Consider the following 6,359-nt stretch of genomic DNA (forward strand, 5'->3'; position numbering starts at 1 on the left):
GGCATTGAGGCAAACCACAATGGCTGAATCCTTTCACTTGATTCTTCCAGTTCTGCAAATCTAAACCCTGCTGCCAGGCAAGCAAAGCATTCTTTTGGACTCTTGCTCTTTGTTTCATTGTTCTGAAACATAAACGCAGCACTATTTCCATATGTGGCTTAACTTGTTACTTGGAGCATTGTTTCAGATTTTCATCATCCACATTGTATTGTTTTTCTATTTGCACGGAACAAGGTGAATTAGCATGTGATCATTTTTTTTTGTAAAATCTGAGCCTAAAATATAAAATCGTAACAAATGGTGGTGAGGTAATAAAAATGTTTATATTTAAGTAAAATTATTGCATTAGTTTTATTTTTTTTAAGAGTAGGAAGATTGATGAAGTCATGTTGAAGTTCCTAGCTACCCAGTTTGATGCATGGCAAAAGTGTTGGTTGTAATTTTTTGCCACCCAAGGCTGAGATAGAGACTTTACAACATCTTTGGGTTGGGGATATTGCATGAATACTTCATACCAGGATAACCTGTCACTTCAAATAACATCCTCCATTTGATCAGAGACAAGGCAATGTGTTGACAAATGAGGCAGAAAAAAGGACCCTTAGCTGTTCATCTGTCAGGTTGAATAGTACAGCTTTTTAAAAATTGGGAAAATTTCCATACAACTTCAGAAGCAACATTTTGGCATAGTTTAAGCATTGGTAAGATTTTTATAAAGTACTAAATAAGATCCCTATCAAGCACCAGTAACATGATTCTGCTAATATTTGGCTTATGTTCATAAATACAAGCCACGTGCACAATCTTGCATGGGTTGGGGCAATGCAGATGAATACTGGGAATTTTTTACATGCTCAAACAAATGAAAAACATTGTGCCTGATGAGGTTCTGGCATAAAACCTGCAGAGTCAGTTTCGGAAACAAACAGTGCAACTCCTCATTTTCACAAAATATCAGACTGTTGAAGGCAGCAAAGTATGGATTTATATGAAATATCACAACAGTAATTTGTGGAATGATTTCCCCTTTAGGTTCGGTGTTTCATTCAATTGTCAAAAAAACATACTTATTCCCAGCTTTTGCAAACTGGATTGCTTCATTTGCTTTTTTTGACAATTTTTACAGCAGTTGAAAGGCAATTTGGTAATTTTGAAAATAAAATTATGTTTATTACAACATGACAGGTTCCGTCATCCTGTGTAGTGACCCTTTCACTGACCTAATTTTTCACTATATTAGATGTTCTTTGGAACAGTGAGCTACTTTACAAATGATTTTAGATTTACTGCCAGAGTACAGAACATCACGTACAACCCTGAAATGTTTTCTACACGTGAGGCAGAATTACCACTTGCAATACGAAAAAAAAGACTGACTCAATATACAAATAAAGAAATGTAAACAAACTGCATGACAGAGATGGAGGAAAAAAAGTGTGAAAGCAAGTTGTGACAACATAGATGTTTTTGGAAGTTAAATTAGGTCACATACAAATACTATAAAACTGATCTTATTTAAAATGTTGGAGCTCTGCTCATGCTAGGCATGCTGTGGTCAACAGCCTTTGCAAAAGCTTTGGAGAGTGCCAAGAGACTTCTCTAATGGGTTGTTGTTCACAAAAAGGCAACAGATGAAAGCATTGTCAGAACTGCAGATTGTCTGGAGGCGAACTTGCTGTTCTAAGAGGGATCATGTGGTTTTGCAAGCAGAGAGAGTCAAATAGGCTTTCTCTCAGAGAGAGACAGAGCAGCTTTACAGTCAGCAGCAGCTGGGACTGGAACAGGACTAGCTGGCAAACTTGTGAAAAACCCCATTTGGAAGGTGGGGTATGAGTGCTTAGTTCAGCCTGGTCAAAGCCTTGTAACTCATGTAAGAGGAGAGGTCTGGCTGTCTAATGTTCACTTGAAATGAGAGAAACAAAAAGAATTCTGGTGACCTGAAAGAAAAGGTTATCTAGAGTACGCTAAGGGGGAAAGTTTCATCGGCAAGACACTGAAATGGCTGATTAAAAGGAATCAGTTGTGGGTATCCAGCGTACAACAAATATCTCTGAAAACCGACAACCTTCCTGAGCAGTAACCATTTACCTTTCAAGCACCAAAGCTTAGTGAACTTTATAAATGTTAAATTCTGTGTACAGTATAAGAATTGTCTGATACCAGAGAACTTGGAGGAATGACAAATGAGATTGGTTTGTGAACCAAAGAACTTTTCTAACTTACAGTCACGTGTGCTTAGAATTAGAAGGGGGTTAAGTTAGGTTAGTTAAGGCAATAGTGATAAGTTAGAGTGTGATTGTGTTTCATGTTTAAAGATAATTGAAAGCAACCTTTGTTGAAGTAACCATTTGTCTTGGTGAATATCTATTGCTGCTGGGTTTTGGGGTCCTCTGGGCTTGTAAAAAAAAGTTCTTCGTTAAGTCCTTGATTTGAGAAAAATCAAGACATGTTCCTAAGAATGAGATTTGTAAGTAAAACAAATGTCATGGGTGAGTGACCTTGGATTTTGTAGCTCCAAAGGAAGTTTATGATCCTTGAATTTGGAGAACACCATGAGACGTTTAAAGGTGCACGATAGTTGAAGTCCTATAACCATTTACGGAGCGGAACAGGCCACGTTGGCCTTTCGAGTCCGCACCGTTCACTGATTTTGTGCGCCCTCTTCAGGCCTTGATCCCGGTAGATCGTCATTCAATAACGACGGGCGAATTCAATGCAGGTGGAATCAGATAATAGCAAAACTATGAGCAGATTGGCTGTCTGTGTATCAAAAATAGTAAAACTTGTCGAAACTGGATTTATTAAGACAAACAATGGACAATATCTCTTAAGTTCATTAACTTAATCCATGTACAAGGAAAGAAGACTCCAACAGTGGCGGTTGCTTTTGATGCAGAATAGTTAAAGGAATGTTACTAACACTAGGCAATGATGATTTTGCTTTCTGAATACGAGTGTTTATGGATTTTGGGCAGCTGATCGCGAAAATCACCTTTAAAATTTTCCTATCATGTACCATTTTCTTTTAGATATAACCTATTTTTGTGATTTCTGGTCATATTTTAAGACTCTTTCAAGTCTCCAAAACATGAAGTGCAACATGTCACTGAAAAATCATTTTCTCCGTTCACACTTGGGCTTCTTCCTTGACGATCAGTGCTGCTGGCTGACTTGTTGGACATTGACATGAAGCATCAGATGCTGAGCACATCCGAAAATCAGGCAAAACACTTCAGGTCAGTCGAACTCGTGCAATGTGTCAGCATCATGATGTGATTAAACAGGCTAAATTCAATAAAAGTTCATTTAATGTTTCCCCAACTTCCTCTGTGAGGCAGCAAATCTGAAATTATCTTTGCGTTCAGTTTGAAGTTGTCTATCATAATCCCGGATTCTTTTTCAGGAAGCAAACATTTTTTTTTGGGGAGGGTGGGGGGGGGGGGGGGGGGAAACACACCGACGTCTCCGGGGACGAGTTCTGCCCCAGTAGAAAGGGCACTCAATCCCGAGACACTGGGAGGCCAGTGGAAAAGGGACAGCAGAAAGTCACCTGTATCCCGTTGAAGCCTCTGATCCCCCCACCCCCCTCCCCAGAACCCTGCTGGGACGCCCTGCTGGGACGCCCTGCTGGGACGCCCTGCTGGGACGCCCTGCTGGGACGCCCTGCTGGGACGCCCTGCTGGACGCCCTGCTGGGACGCCCTGCTGGGACGCCCTGCTGGGACGCCCTGCTGGGACGCCCTGCTGGGACGCCCTGCTGGGACGCCCTGCTGGGACGCCCCTGCTGGGACGCCCTGCTGGGACGCCCTGCTGGGACGCCGCCGTCTGGGACACTGGGAGGCCGGTGGAATGGGGGCGACAGAACCAACGCTTCGGTGAAGAGGGGTGGGGGTGGGGGTGGGGGGGAGGCGCGGCGGGAACCCCCGACTCCAGGCTCACCCCAGGGCCGGGCCGGGCCGGGGTCTGCGGCCACGCGGCGACGTCAGTTCCGGTGGCGCGCGGGGCTCTGGGAAAGTGAAGCGGTTCAGGTCGGTTCCGCCGCCGGTTCGTCCGATTCTCTTTAAGTGTTTGCCGTGTGTCGGCAGCGGGGAAGCGGCTCGTTTTCCTGCTTTGGCAGCGAATGGATTGATTCGTTTCTTCAGAAAACCGACGTCACGTTCGCCCTTGTGAAGAAAGGAGGTAACGCGGCCCCGAGGGGGGGCGGGGATGGGGGGAGGGGGACGGCGGCGGCGCTCGGACAACCCCCTTCCCTCTCAGTTGCTCGTTAGCCGAGGCCTCGCCCGGGGGGGGGGGGGGTCTGGGTTAAAGAACCGAGGTTGCGGGCCGAGGGCCCCGGGCCCGGCTGACACCCACGAGTGGGTGGGAACCAGGAGGGGAGGGGAGGGGAGAGTGTGTGGCTAGGCCTGAGAGCCGCTCCGAGCGGGGACCGTTAGAGGAGGTATAGCCCCCCCCCCCCTCCTCCTCCTCTCCCAACTCCGGCAAATCTCCCCCCCCCCTTCCTCGGCCCCCCCCCCCTTCCTCGGCCCCCCCCCCTTCCTCGGCCCCCCCCCTTCCTCGGCCCCCCCCCCTTCCTCGGCCCCCCCCCCTTCCTCGGCCCCCCCCCTTCCTCGGCCCCCCCCCTTCCTCGGCCCCCCCCCTTCCTCGGCCCCCCCCCCCCTTCCTCGGCCCCCCCCCCTTCCTCGGCCCCCCCCCCCCTTCCTCGCCCCCCCCCCCCTTCCGGCCCCCCCCCCCTTCCGGCCCCCCCCCCCCCCTTCCTCGGCCCCCCCCCCCTTCCTCGGCCCCCCCCCCCTTCCTGCCCCCCCCCCTTCCTCGGCCCCCCCCCTTCCTCGGCCCCCCCCCTTCCTCGGCCCCCCCCCTTTCCTCGGCCCCCCCCTTTCCTCGGCCCCCCCCCTTTCCTCGGCCCCCCCCCCCTTCCTGCCCCCCCCCCTTCCTGGCCCCCCCCCTTCCTGGCCGCCCGCCCCTCGGCCCCCCCTCCCTCGGCCCCCCCTCCCTCGGCCCCCCCTCCCTCGGCCCCCCCTCCCTCGGCCCCCCCTCCCTCGGCCCCCCCTCCCTCGGCCCCCCCTCCCTCGGCCCCCCCTCCCTCGGCCCCCCCTCCCTCGGCCCCCCTCCCTCGGCCCCCCCTCCCTCGGCCCCCCCTCCCTCGGCCCCCCCTCCCTCGGCCCCCCCTCCCTCGGCCCCCCCCCCTCCCTCGGCCCCCCCTCCCTCGGCCGCCCGCCCCCCCCCCCCCCCCCTCGGCCGCCCGCCCCCCCCCCCCCCCCCCTCGGCCGCCCGCCCCCCCCCCCCCCCCCCTCGGCCGCCCGCCCCCCCCCCCCCCCCCCCCCCCCCTCGGCCGACCCCCCCCCCCCCTCGGCCGACCCCCCCCCCCCTCGGCCGACCCCCCCCCCCATCCCGCAGAATTCTCCCTGCTTTCAGCGCCTCGACGGACCCGCCTGGTCACAACTTTCAAGAGAAATGTTACTTGTTGTTAAACGCTCCTGCGCCTCTTGTGTCGCACGAATTAGCCTCGTGTGGGCCGGGGGGGGGGGGGGGGGGGCGGTTAATCGAGCGATTAAACTCGGGCGAAACGTTGCCCTCTGCTCGAAGATGGGCTTCAATTGCTAAACAGCATAAAGAAAAAAAAAACTTTCTCGATTTGCCTCTTCTGGTCCAACGACGTGTTGGAAGTTTTGCACCTTGGTGTAAAGATCACAAGTTGCTGGGTTTCTCCCCCCCCCCCATTGTTCTTCAAACTATAGAATGACAAAAGTTCCAGCCCTGGTTCTCAAAGGGGAGCTCCAAATGCACAACTCCATTGTGCCCACTTGTTCTTAGCCAAACAATTGCTTTTCCCAATTCATTGTTAATGACGCCAAGAGCTGTCTTGGGTACTGTAAAATAAAACTTGTTGCTCGTTCTTTCAATTTGCTTGGATTTGAGTAAGTCTTGTAATGGGGGTTTAAACTTTTTTTGCTAATTTGCGTTGCCAGGCCTGTGTTTTCTATCAAAATGTTTTGTTGTGCAAACAACAAAGATTCTGTGGGTGAGTTTCAGCACAAAGGCCCTTGCGTTTTGGGCATGATTGTCAACGTGGGAAAAGTGACCCAAGCCTTGATGCAACTTTATCAACCTTGGATGTTAACTCTGTCCAAATGTTGACTGATTTGAGGAGTATAGTGTTTATTTTTTGATGCTTTGAAACACTGGGATTGAAGCTTAAATTTAGTACGCTCTCTGCATCTTTGCAGATCAAAATTGTAAATGAAACTTGATGTTGAGAGATTTGATAAGCTTAAATTCTTGGATAGTAGTACCAAATTAGAATGATTGAATCTCAAATTAATCATAGCACGTGTGGCATTTTATTAAAAATTCAGCAGTTCA

The 6,359-nt window shown here is 50.7% G+C and overlaps 1 protein-coding gene across 10 annotated transcripts in view; it reads left to right on the forward strand.

The window, feature by feature from the left end:
* Nucleotides 1–1,567: 1,567 nt before the first annotated feature.
* stau1 (staufen double-stranded RNA binding protein 1) overlaps nucleotides 1,568–6,359 on the forward strand; it is a 33,723-nt gene continuing 28,931 nt past the window's right edge. For 4 of the 10 annotated variants that reach the window (XM_069883796.1, XM_069883797.1, XM_069883795.1 and 1 more), the window contains exon 1: nucleotides 3,990–4,178. The gene's annotated coding sequence lies outside the window, so the exon portion shown is untranslated. Of the gene's footprint in view, nucleotides 1,823–2,684; nucleotides 3,237–3,989; nucleotides 4,179–6,359 lie in introns of those variants that run through there. The other 6 variants (XM_069883788.1, XM_069883794.1, XM_069883792.1 and 3 more) reach the window with 3 other exon arrangements.

This window comes from Narcine bancroftii, chromosome 6 (assembly GCF_036971445.1).
Source record: "Narcine bancroftii isolate sNarBan1 chromosome 6, sNarBan1.hap1, whole genome shotgun sequence".
NCBI classification, from domain to species: Eukaryota; Metazoa; Chordata; class Chondrichthyes; order Torpediniformes; family Narcinidae; genus Narcine; species Narcine bancroftii.